The sequence below is a fragment of the Hypomesus nipponensis genome, chromosome 1 (genome assembly GCF_054491055.1).
Source record: "Hypomesus nipponensis isolate SF chromosome 1, ASM5449105v1, whole genome shotgun sequence".
Lineage (NCBI taxonomy): Eukaryota > Metazoa > Chordata > Actinopteri > Osmeriformes > Osmeridae > Hypomesus > Hypomesus nipponensis.
The window spans coordinates 3,851,399-3,861,302 of NC_140361.1; the positions used below are offsets into that span (position 1 = coordinate 3,851,399).

At 40.9% G+C, this 9,904-nt stretch overlaps 31 non-coding genes across 31 annotated transcripts; all 31 read left to right on the forward strand.

Moving 5' to 3' along the window:
* The first annotated feature begins 94 nt into the window (after positions 1-94).
* On the forward strand, positions 95-166 carry trnac-gca (transfer RNA cysteine (anticodon GCA)). The gene has a single exon. It is a non-coding gene; the product is annotated as a tRNA-Cys (tRNA).
* A 128-nt stretch (positions 167-294) lies between these two features.
* On the forward strand, positions 295-366 carry trnac-gca (transfer RNA cysteine (anticodon GCA)). Its single transcript has one exon. It is a non-coding gene; the product is annotated as a tRNA-Cys (tRNA).
* Positions 367-493: 127 nt separating this feature from the next.
* On the forward strand, positions 494-565 carry trnac-gca (transfer RNA cysteine (anticodon GCA)). The gene has a single exon. It is a non-coding gene; the product is annotated as a tRNA-Cys (tRNA).
* Positions 566-692: 127 nt separating this feature from the next.
* Positions 693-764, forward strand: trnac-gca (transfer RNA cysteine (anticodon GCA)). The gene has a single exon. It is a non-coding gene; the product is annotated as a tRNA-Cys (tRNA).
* A 127-nt stretch (positions 765-891) lies between these two features.
* Positions 892-963, forward strand: trnac-gca (transfer RNA cysteine (anticodon GCA)). The gene has a single exon. It is a non-coding gene; the product is annotated as a tRNA-Cys (tRNA).
* Positions 964-1,095: 132 nt separating this feature from the next.
* Positions 1,096-1,167, forward strand: trnac-gca (transfer RNA cysteine (anticodon GCA)). The gene has a single exon. It is a non-coding gene; the product is annotated as a tRNA-Cys (tRNA).
* Positions 1,168-1,294: 127 nt separating this feature from the next.
* Positions 1,295-1,366, forward strand: trnac-gca (transfer RNA cysteine (anticodon GCA)). Its single transcript has one exon. It is a non-coding gene; the product is annotated as a tRNA-Cys (tRNA).
* Positions 1,367-1,500: 134 nt separating this feature from the next.
* On the forward strand, positions 1,501-1,572 carry trnac-gca (transfer RNA cysteine (anticodon GCA)). The gene has a single exon. It is a non-coding gene; the product is annotated as a tRNA-Cys (tRNA).
* A 127-nt stretch (positions 1,573-1,699) lies between these two features.
* trnac-gca (transfer RNA cysteine (anticodon GCA)) lies at positions 1,700-1,771 on the forward strand. Its single transcript has one exon. It is a non-coding gene; the product is annotated as a tRNA-Cys (tRNA).
* A 127-nt stretch (positions 1,772-1,898) lies between these two features.
* On the forward strand, positions 1,899-1,970 carry trnac-gca (transfer RNA cysteine (anticodon GCA)). Its single transcript has one exon. It is a non-coding gene; the product is annotated as a tRNA-Cys (tRNA).
* A 133-nt stretch (positions 1,971-2,103) lies between these two features.
* trnac-gca (transfer RNA cysteine (anticodon GCA)) lies at positions 2,104-2,175 on the forward strand. Its single transcript has one exon. It is a non-coding gene; the product is annotated as a tRNA-Cys (tRNA).
* Positions 2,176-2,303: 128 nt separating this feature from the next.
* On the forward strand, positions 2,304-2,375 carry trnac-gca (transfer RNA cysteine (anticodon GCA)). Its single transcript has one exon. It is a non-coding gene; the product is annotated as a tRNA-Cys (tRNA).
* Positions 2,376-2,502: 127 nt separating this feature from the next.
* Positions 2,503-2,574, forward strand: trnac-gca (transfer RNA cysteine (anticodon GCA)). The gene has a single exon. It is a non-coding gene; the product is annotated as a tRNA-Cys (tRNA).
* A 127-nt stretch (positions 2,575-2,701) lies between these two features.
* On the forward strand, positions 2,702-2,773 carry trnac-gca (transfer RNA cysteine (anticodon GCA)). The gene has a single exon. It is a non-coding gene; the product is annotated as a tRNA-Cys (tRNA).
* Positions 2,774-2,900: 127 nt separating this feature from the next.
* On the forward strand, positions 2,901-2,972 carry trnac-gca (transfer RNA cysteine (anticodon GCA)). The gene has a single exon. It is a non-coding gene; the product is annotated as a tRNA-Cys (tRNA).
* Positions 2,973-3,101: 129 nt separating this feature from the next.
* Positions 3,102-3,173, forward strand: trnac-gca (transfer RNA cysteine (anticodon GCA)). Its single transcript has one exon. It is a non-coding gene; the product is annotated as a tRNA-Cys (tRNA).
* A 127-nt stretch (positions 3,174-3,300) lies between these two features.
* Positions 3,301-3,372, forward strand: trnac-gca (transfer RNA cysteine (anticodon GCA)). Its single transcript has one exon. It is a non-coding gene; the product is annotated as a tRNA-Cys (tRNA).
* Positions 3,373-3,505: 133 nt separating this feature from the next.
* Positions 3,506-3,577, forward strand: trnac-gca (transfer RNA cysteine (anticodon GCA)). The gene has a single exon. It is a non-coding gene; the product is annotated as a tRNA-Cys (tRNA).
* Positions 3,578-3,698: 121 nt separating this feature from the next.
* On the forward strand, positions 3,699-3,770 carry trnac-gca (transfer RNA cysteine (anticodon GCA)). Its single transcript has one exon. It is a non-coding gene; the product is annotated as a tRNA-Cys (tRNA).
* Positions 3,771-3,903: 133 nt separating this feature from the next.
* Positions 3,904-3,975, forward strand: trnac-gca (transfer RNA cysteine (anticodon GCA)). The gene has a single exon. It is a non-coding gene; the product is annotated as a tRNA-Cys (tRNA).
* A 128-nt stretch (positions 3,976-4,103) lies between these two features.
* trnac-gca (transfer RNA cysteine (anticodon GCA)) lies at positions 4,104-4,175 on the forward strand. Its single transcript has one exon. It is a non-coding gene; the product is annotated as a tRNA-Cys (tRNA).
* Positions 4,176-4,302: 127 nt separating this feature from the next.
* On the forward strand, positions 4,303-4,374 carry trnac-gca (transfer RNA cysteine (anticodon GCA)). The gene has a single exon. It is a non-coding gene; the product is annotated as a tRNA-Cys (tRNA).
* Positions 4,375-4,501: 127 nt separating this feature from the next.
* On the forward strand, positions 4,502-4,573 carry trnac-gca (transfer RNA cysteine (anticodon GCA)). Its single transcript has one exon. It is a non-coding gene; the product is annotated as a tRNA-Cys (tRNA).
* Positions 4,574-4,701: 128 nt separating this feature from the next.
* Positions 4,702-4,773, forward strand: trnac-gca (transfer RNA cysteine (anticodon GCA)). The gene has a single exon. It is a non-coding gene; the product is annotated as a tRNA-Cys (tRNA).
* Positions 4,774-4,900: 127 nt separating this feature from the next.
* On the forward strand, positions 4,901-4,972 carry trnac-gca (transfer RNA cysteine (anticodon GCA)). Its single transcript has one exon. It is a non-coding gene; the product is annotated as a tRNA-Cys (tRNA).
* Positions 4,973-5,106: 134 nt separating this feature from the next.
* trnac-gca (transfer RNA cysteine (anticodon GCA)) lies at positions 5,107-5,178 on the forward strand. Its single transcript has one exon. It is a non-coding gene; the product is annotated as a tRNA-Cys (tRNA).
* Positions 5,179-5,305: 127 nt separating this feature from the next.
* trnac-gca (transfer RNA cysteine (anticodon GCA)) lies at positions 5,306-5,377 on the forward strand. Its single transcript has one exon. It is a non-coding gene; the product is annotated as a tRNA-Cys (tRNA).
* A 127-nt stretch (positions 5,378-5,504) lies between these two features.
* On the forward strand, positions 5,505-5,576 carry trnac-gca (transfer RNA cysteine (anticodon GCA)). Its single transcript has one exon. It is a non-coding gene; the product is annotated as a tRNA-Cys (tRNA).
* A 133-nt stretch (positions 5,577-5,709) lies between these two features.
* Positions 5,710-5,781, forward strand: trnac-gca (transfer RNA cysteine (anticodon GCA)). Its single transcript has one exon. It is a non-coding gene; the product is annotated as a tRNA-Cys (tRNA).
* Positions 5,782-5,907: 126 nt separating this feature from the next.
* Positions 5,908-5,979, forward strand: trnac-gca (transfer RNA cysteine (anticodon GCA)). The gene has a single exon. It is a non-coding gene; the product is annotated as a tRNA-Cys (tRNA).
* Positions 5,980-6,112: 133 nt separating this feature from the next.
* On the forward strand, positions 6,113-6,184 carry trnac-gca (transfer RNA cysteine (anticodon GCA)). Its single transcript has one exon. It is a non-coding gene; the product is annotated as a tRNA-Cys (tRNA).
* The last annotated feature ends 3,720 nt before the right edge of the window (positions 6,185-9,904 follow it).

The following is a 9,904-nucleotide window of genomic DNA, read 5'->3' on the forward strand; positions in this document are numbered from 1 at the left end:
GAAGAAGATTTCAAACGACGGTCTTCTGAGATTTTGCAGTCAGGTATTATCTCTACACATTCTCCACGATTCATTATAACCTGGAGTCCATGTAGGGGGTATAGCTCAGTGGTAGAGCATTTGACTGCAGATCAAGAGGTCCCAGGTTCAAATCCTAGTGCCCCCTATACTGTACAATAACATAGTCAGTGTTTTCAGTACTTTAGAAGAAGATTTCAAGTCTTCTGAAAACTTTGTAGTCGGGTATTATCTCTACACCTTCGAGTCATTTCAGTATGAATTGGATGTCACATAGGGGGTATAGCTCAGTGGTAGAGCATTTGACTGCAGATCAAGAGGTCCCAGGTTCAAATCCTAGTGCCCCCAATACTGTACATTGTCAGTGTTTTCAATGCTTTAGAAGAAGATTTCAAATGACAGTCTGCTGAGATTTTGCAGTCAGGTATTATCTCTACACATTCTCCTCAATTCATTATAACCTGGAGTCCATGTAGGGGGTATAGCTCAGTGGTAGAGCATTTGACTGCAGATCAAGAGGTCCCAGGTTCAAATCCTAGTGCCCCCTATACTGTACATTGACATTGTCAGTGTTTTCAGTACTTTAGAAGAAGATTTCAGTCTTCTGAAAACTTTGTAGTCAGGTATTATCTCTACACATTCTCCTTAATTCATTATATCCTGGAGTCCATGTAGGGGGTATAGCTCAGTGGTAGAGCATTTGACTGCAGATCAAGAGGTCCCAGGTTCAAATCCTAGTGCCCCCTATACTGTACATTGACATTGTCAGTGTTTTCAGTACTTTAGAAGAAGATTTCAGTCTTCTGAAAACTTTGTAGTCAGGTATTATCTCTACACATTCTCCTTAATTCATTATATCCTGGAGTCCATGTAGGGGGTATAGCTCAGTGGTAGAGCATTTGACTGCAGATCAAGAGGTCCCAGGTTCAAATCCTAGTGCCCCCTATACTGTACAATAACATAGTCAGTGTTTTTTTTTAGTACTTTAGAAGAAGATTTCAAGTCTTCTGAAAACTTTGTAGTCGGGTATTATCTCTACACCTTCGAGTCATTTCATTATGAATTGGATGTCACATAGGGGGTATAGCTCAGTGGTAGAGCATTTGACTGCAGATCAAGAGGTCCCAGGTTCAAATCCTAGTGCCCCCTATACTGTACAATGTCAGTGTTTTCAATGCTTTAGAAGAAGATTTCAAACGATAGTCTTCTGAGATTTTGCAGTCAGGTATTATCTCTACACATTCTCCTTAATTCATTATATCCTGGAGTCCACGTAGGGGGTATAGCTCAGTGGTAGAGCATTTGACTGCAGATCAAGAGGTCCCACGTTCAAATCCTAGTGCCCCCTGTACTGTACATTGACATTATCAGTGTTTTCAATGCTTTAGAAGAAGATTTCAAACGACAGTCTTCTGAAAACTTTGTAGTCAGGTATTATCTCTACACATTCTCCTTAATTCATTATATCCTGGAGTCCATGTAGGGGGTATAGCTCAGTGGTAGAGCATTTGACTGCAGATCAAGAGGTCCCAGGTTCAAATCCTAGTGCCTCCTATGCTGTACAATAACATAGTCAGTGTTTTCAGTACTTTAGAAGAAGATTTCAGTCTTCTGAAAACTTTGTAGTCAGGTATTATCTCTACACATTCTCCTCAATTCATTATATCCTGGAGTCCATGTAGGGGGTATAGCTCAGTGGTAGAGCATTTGACTGCAGATCAAGAGGTCCCAGGTTCAAATCCTAGTGCCCCCTATACTGTACATTGTCAGTGTTTTCAATGCTTTAGAAGAAGATTTCAAACGATAGTCTTCTGAGATTTTGCAGTCAGGTATTATCTCTACACATTCTCCTTAATTCATTTCATCCTGGAGTCCACGTAGGGGGTATAGCTCAGTGGTAGAGCATTTGACTGCAGATCAAGAGGTCCCACGTTCAAATCGTAGTGCCCCCTGTACTGTACATTGACATTATCAGTGTTTTCAATGCTTTAGAAGAAGATTTCAAACGACAGTCTTCCGAGATTTTGCAGTCAGGTATTATCTCTACACATTCTCCATGATTCATTATAACCTGGAGTCCATGTAGGGGGTATAGCTCAGTGGTAGAGCATTTGACTGCAGATCTAGAGGTCCCAGGTTCAAATCCTAGTGCCCCCTATACTGTACAATAACATAGTCAGTGTTTTCAGTACTTTAGAAGAAGATTTCAAGTCTTCTGAAAACTTTGTAGTCGGGTATTATCTCTACACCTTCGAGTCATTTCATTATGAATTGGATGTCACATAGGGGGTATAGCTCAGTGGTAGAGCATTTGACTGCAGATCAAGAGGTCCCAGGTTCAAATCCTAGTGCCCCCTATACTGTACATTGTCAGTGTTTTCAATGCTTTAGAAGAAGATTTCAAATGACTGTCTGCTGAGATTTTGCAGTCAGGTATTATCTCTACACATTCTCCTTAATTCATTATATCCTGGAGTCCATGTAGGGGGTATAGCTCAGTGGTAGAGCATTTGACTGCAGATCAAGAGGTCCCAGGTTCAAATCCTAGTGCCCCCTATACTTTACATTGACATTGTCAGTGTTTTCAGTACTTTAGAAGAAGATTTCAGTCTTCTGAAAACTTTGTAGTCAGGTATTATCTCTACACATTCTCCTCAATTCATTATAACCTGGAGTCCATGTAGGGGGTATAGCTCAGTGGTAGAGCATTTGACTGCAGATCAAGAGGTCCCAGGTTCAAATCCTAGTGCCCCCTATACTGTACATTGACATTGTCAGTGTTTTCAGTACTTTAGAAGAAGATTTCAGTCTTCTGAAAACTTTGTAGTCAGGTATTATCTCTACACATTCTCCTTAATTCATTATATCCTGGAGTCCATGTAGGGGGTATAGCTCAGTGGTAGAGCATTTGACTGCAGATCAAGAGGTCCCAGGTTCAAATCCTAGTGCCCCCTATACTGTACAATAACATAGTCAGTGTTTTTTTTTTGTACTTTAGAAGAAGATTTCAAGTCTTCTGAAAACTTTGTAGTCGGGTATTATCTCTACACCTTCGAGTCATTTCATTATGAAAATGTCACATAGGGGGTATAGCTCAGTGGTAGAGCATTTGACTGCAGATCAAGAGGTCCCAGGTTCAAATCCTAGTGCCCCCTATACTGTACATTGTCAGTGTTTTCAATGCTTTAGAAGAAGATTTCAAACGATAGTCTTTTGAGATTTTGCAGTAAGGTATTATCTCTACACATTCTCCTTAATTCATTTTATCCTGGAGTCCACGTAGGGGGTATAGCTCAGTGGTAGAGCATTTGACTGCAGATCAAGAGGTCCCACGTTCAAATCGTAGTGCCCCCTGTACTGTACATTGACATTATCAGTGTTTTCAATGCTTTAGAAGAAGATTTCAAACGACAGTCTTCTGAGATTTTGCAGTCAGGTATTATCTCTACACATTCTCCACGATTCATTATAACCTGGAGTCCATGTAGGGGGTATAGCTCAGTGGTAGAGCATTTGACTGCAGATCAAGAGGTCCCAGGTTCAAATCCTAGTGCCCCCTATACTGTACATTGTCAGTGTTTTCAGTACTTTAGAAGAAGATTTCAGTCTTCTGAAAACTTTGTAGTCAGGTATTATCTCTACACATTCTCCACAATTCATTATAACCTGGAGTCCATGTAGGGGGTATAGCTCAGTGGTAGAGCATTTGACTGCAGATCAAGAGGTCCCAGGTTCAAATCCTAGTGCCCCCTATACTGTACATTGACATTATCAGTGTTTTCAATGCTTTAGAAGAAGATTTCAAACGACAGTCTTCTGAGATTTTGCAGTCAGGTATTATCTCTACACATTCTCCTCAATTCATTATATCCTGGAGTCCACGTAGGGGGTATAGCTCAGTGGTAGAGCATTTGACTGCAGATCAAGAGGTCCCAGGTTCAAATCCTAGTGCCCCCTATACTGTACAATAACATAGTCAGTGTTTTCAGTACTTTAGAAGAAGATTTCAAGTCTTCTGAAAACTTTGTAGTCGGGTATTATCTCTACACCTTAGAGTCATTTCATTATGAATTGGATGTCACATAGGGGGTATAGCTCAGTGGTAGAGCATTTGACTGCAGATCAAGAGGTCCCAGGTTCAAATCCTAGTGCCCCCTATACTGTACATTGTCAGTGTTTTCAATGCTTTAGAAGAAGATTTCAAACGACAGTCTTCTGAGATTTTGCAGTCAGGTATTATCTCTACACATTCTCCTCAATTCATTATAACCTGGAGTCCATGTAGGGGGTATAGCTCAGTGGTAGAGCATTTGACTGCAGATCAAGAGGTCCCTGGTTCAAATCCTAGTGCCCCCTATACTGTACATTGACATTGTCAGTGTTTTCAGTACTTTAGAGGAAGATTTCAGTCTTCTGAAAACTTTGTAGTCAGGTATTATCTCTACACATTCTCCTTAATTCATTATATACTGGAGTCCATATAGGGGGTATAGCTCAGTGGTAGAGCAGTTGACTGCAGATCAAGAGGTCCCAGGTTCAAATCCTAGTGCCCCCTATACTGTACAATAACATAGTCAGTGTTTTCAGTACTTTAGAAGAAGATTTCAAGTCTTCTGAAAACTTTGTAGTCGGGTATTATCTCTACACCTTCGAGTCATTTCATTATGAATTGGATGTCACATAGGGGGTATAGCTCAGTGGTAGAGCATTTAACTGCAGATCAAGAGGTCCCAGGTTCAAATCCTAGTGCCCCCTATACTGTACAATGTCAGTGTTTTCAATGCTTTAGAAGAAGATTTCAAACGATAGTCTTCTGAGATTTTGCAGTCAGGTATTATCTCTACACATTCTCCTTAATTCATTATATCCTGGAGTCCACGTAGGGGGTATAGCTCAGTGGTAGAGCATTTGACTGCAGATCAAGAGGTCCCAGGTTCAAATCCTAGTGCCCCCTGTACTGTACATTGACATTATTAGTGTTTTCAATGCTTTAGAAGAAGATTTCAAACGACAGTCTTCTGAAAACTTTGTAGTCAGGTATTATCTCTACACATTCTCCTTAATTCATTATATCCTGGAGTCCATGTAGGGGGTATAGCTCAGTGGTAGAGCATTTTACTGCAGATCAAGAGGTCCCAGGTTCAAATCCTAGTGCCTCCTATACTGTACAATAACATAGTCAGTGTTTTCAGTACTTTAGAAGAAGATTTCAGTCTTCTGAAAACTTTGTAGTCAGGTATTATCTCTACACATTCTCCTCAATTCATTATATCCTGGAGTCCATGTAGGGGGTATAGCTCAGTGGTAGAGCATTTGACTGCAGATCAAGAGGTCCCAGGTTCAAATCCTAGTGCCCCCTATACTGTACATTGTCAGTGTTTTCAATGCTTTAGAAGAAGATTTCAAACGACAGTCTTCTGAGATTTTACAGTCAGGTATTATCTCTACACATTCTCCTTAATTCATTATATCCTGGAGTCCACGTAGGGGGTATAGCTCAGTGGTAGAGCATTTGACTGCAGATCAAGAGGTCCCAGGTTCAAATCCTAGTGCCCCCTGTACTGTACATTGACATTATCAGTGTTTTCAATGCTTTAGAAGAAGATTTCAAACGACAGTCTTCTGAGATTTTGCAGTCAGGTATTATCTCTACACATTCTCCACGATTCATTATAACCTGGAGTCCGTGTAGGGGGTATAGCTCAGTGGTAGAGCATTTGACTGCAGATCAAGAGGTCCCAGGTTCAAATCTTAGTGCCCCCTATACTTTACATTGACATTGTCAGTGTTTTCAGTACTTTAGAAGAATATTTCAGTCTTCTGAAAACTTTGTAGTCAGGTATTCCTCTACACCTTCGGCTCATTTCATTATGAATTGGATATCACATAGGGGGTATAGCTCAGTGGTAGAGCATTTTACTGCAGATCAAGAGGTCCCAGGTTCAAATCCTAGTGCCCCCTATACTGTACTTTGTCATTGTCAGTGTTTTCAATGCTTTAGAAGAAGATTTCAAACGACAGTCTTCTGAGATTTTGCAGTCAGGTATTATCTCTACACATTTTCCTCAATTCATTATAACCTGGAGTCCATGTAGGGGGTATAGCTCAGTGGTAGAGCATTCGACTGCAGATCAAGAGGTCCCAGGTTCAAATCCTAGTGCCTCCTATACTGTACATTGTCAGTGTTTTCAATGCTTTAGAATATTTCAAGTTTCCTGAAGATGGAGTAGTCAGTTATTATCTCGACACCTTCTCCTCTATTCATTATAGCTTGGACTTCACATAGGGGGTACACCTCAGTGCTATAGCATGCACCTGCAGATCAAGAGGTTGAAATCCCAGTGCCCCCTGTGCTGTACATTGACAAATATGCACTTTGTCAATTCTTTAGAAGAATATTTAAAAAGTCTTATGAAGAGTTTATTGACAATACTTTATCTTAACACCTATCTCGATTTACTTGTTTACTTGAAGTACATGTGTTTAACAAAATATACATCCATAACATTATGGATGTAACATCAGTTGTCCACACTTCAGAATGTAGGATCCTGCCATCGTTTTAGTGTAGACAAGCTAGGATGAGGTTAAGTGGGCCTACTCAATCTGTGTCCTTAAAGAATGTTTCAATGGCCACTCCACAATAACAATTGTAACACTGTCATAGACACTGCACTTTTTTACAACTCTAACCTTGCCCTCTGGAAGGATTGATGCGTCACCATAGCAACATTGACCCTTGAAGTCTCTTAGCAACCTGAGACCTGTGCTAGATTTATGGGTGTTTTCAGCTTGTTACAGCAGATTTATCCTCACAATAAAAAAGAACAACAATCTGCAGAAGCCATTAGGGAAGTCTAAAGAAAATTCCTTGCCGAAGTAGGTTTAACAAGATCCCATACATGAGGGGAAGTTCAAAATGTGATTGGCATTCTGACCTTTTTTAAATTCACCATGTGGTTCAAGTTCAAGGTTTTGAACAGAAGGTTTTTGCTTTGTTACTAAATTCCTGCCAAGGCCAACAGCAAGTCAGTTCACATGAAAGTTAACAACAAAACAACAAATAAACATTAAAAGTTAACTGTAGTTTTTGTAGATGTTAGAGCTTTTGGCCAGATGTAATAATTAAGTACCAACTATTAATTGCTTGAGCTTTTCGACTACCATGTTTGAGACTCTTAAATATATGCATTTTAATGCAGTACATATTTTGTTTTCAAAGTAAACATGGCTTTGTGTGTAATAGTTCTTACCATTACTGTCTTTTTCCATTATTCGATGACAGACAACTTCAAAATCCTATTTTAACCATATATGAGTTACCTGGCTAGACATTAGATATATCAGTGGCACATACAGTAACTATGCTGGGAAGCAAAGGGTGACAAAAACCTTTTAACCTGAAAATTCCTGCAAGTCCCACAAGTCAAGCATGCTGTACCATGTAAAACAATACTCCTAAAAATGCTCTACACTGTGTTTCCTATTGATCACCAACAGGACTTACAGTACAGCACGATACAATGACATGTAAAATCGAAATAAAAAGGATTTTAACAACACTGTATAATGTATTCCTGTGCCTATGATGAAACTCTTTTGCATTGACAAAAATATCCATTCTAACCCAATGAGTCCTCCTGCTGCATGTATTGCTGCTCTAAACTTAGTGGGGATGGTCTGGTCAAGAGTCAGTGTCATGAGCACACGGATTAAGACAGATGACACAGAACGAGTGCTCACGGGAGGTGGCGACGGGGAAGAGGAGACAGAGAGATGGGAGTCTGGGGGCCAAGTCTCTGGTATTTAAAGCAGGACGTCTTCATTCCCACCTGCTGACGCAAGCAATCTCCTTCCATTCGCCACGCTTTGAGGTTGCATGACCTGCGGGGCTGTCCGGCCCGCTGGCCCTTCTCCAGGGTAGCCCGCGGTGCATCCCTAAGCAGGCTTGACCGACCCGTTGTCACACACACTGCGGTCAAGCCCTGGGCAGGGGGATTTGAGATGTGACAGGATAATCAATTTCAGTGATTCATGATCACCCCAAAGGAGGCAGAGCTGAGCAACTGGGCAGCTGAGCATGGGGAGGTGGAGAGGGGGCAGTGAGGGGGGAGAGCAGGGGGGGGGCGGGGGGAGCCAGGGGGAGCCAGGGGGAATGCTGACAACACTGTTAGGTCGGTGGCCAGACATGCTAAAGTAGACTCCGCTGCTTACCAATGCTCCTGTTTCCTTCTGGCTTCTAGAAAGCCAGGGAGGCTTTCCCTGTATAGATTAATATATGTGATATTTTATATTTTGTTTAGATTTTTTACAGTTGTGCCTACTGGTCAGTGTATTAAGAGGGGTAATTTAATTATGTTACACATACTAAAGTGAAACAGTACAAAATACATACAAAATATGAAGCATTATTATACAAACAGCGAGAGGTAGATGTCGTTTTTTGCTGCCTGGTGTCTCCTGTAGTGAGACGAGACTCACAACAGGCCAGGGCATGCATACATGCATTGGAATAGAAGTTCATGCTGTGGAAGTCCATAAATGTGGAGCACAGTAGCTGGTAGGGATGGGGTGTGAGGGGACTGTGTTTGAAACCCATGTGTCACGAGGTCGATATTGGCACCTTCCAGAGTGCCACATGCAAGTGAGGATTTCTATTACACCTACCTCCTAAACGGGAGTCAGATGGCTGAGCGGTTAGGGAATCAGGCAATTCATCAGAAGGTTGCTGGATCGATTCCCGGTCGTGCAAAATGACGTTGTGTCCTTGGGCAAGACACTTCACCCTGCTTGCCTCAGGGGAATGTCCCTATACTTACTGTAAGTCGCTCTGGATAAGAGCGTCTGCTAGATGTATGGTAAAATGTAAATCCCTGGAAGGGCATGCCTGATGGCGGCCTCAACCTTCTCCCCGAACTGAATACAAACTGCAGAGAAAGGAGTGAGCGTTGTAGGTTTAAACACATCGCCTTGTTTACTGCCTTGAAATAAATAATAGCATCCAGTGAATGTGTAAAAAATAAACAGTTTTATTTAGCTGAGATGGCACGTTAAAAACACTTATTGTAAAAGGCAAGTATAAACACTGAGAAGAGAGCAATCTGTCTTGTTTGTTGACATAAAGAAATAAAACATTACACACAGTAAAACAATCACTATTACAAATTACTTGATTGCATCTACCCATATTTTATATGCATCCATATTTACCAGTTGACTCTAATCTACCCCTAGTCTTGTGAAGTGCAATGCAAGCAGTGCATGCACTGCATTGTATGTGTGTTCGTACGGTGAGGTTTTGTCGATGCAGGAATGGAACAGGTGTTATATACAGTAGGCCACACCGTAGCAGTTGCTCTCAAGGTAACCCAAGTCAAAGGAACCACATCCACTATGAAAACCGCTCCACCACACTGCTATGTATCACCATTCAAAATCTTAAAAATATTGAGCTGAATGTCTCTTGAACTCGATAGCGGTTGTGGGGAATGAAACGTGTGACAAAAATATCAGCGTAAAGCGTGCAATAAAAGAAAAATAGTTGAAGCAGTTTCGGCCTTGGAGTTCAGTCATATCAGGCAAGGTTTACATTTCGTGTTTGGAAACATTGGAAATCTGACTAAAGCACAAGGATGACCATGTTATCCTTGTGAAACCAGGGGCTTATTTTGTTCCAGAGGAAAACTCTTAGGGTGATGAAAAGTATTTTGGCCCCGACAAATCGATTAATTTTGTCTGTGGAAAATACTTGGTATGTCATGAATAATTACACTTTACAAACACAGATATTTTATAATTGTATAATTTAAATAATTTACAAATACAGATTGCAAAACTGATATTGAATTATTTGGTCAAATGCACAGAAGAATAGCAAAACTTTTTT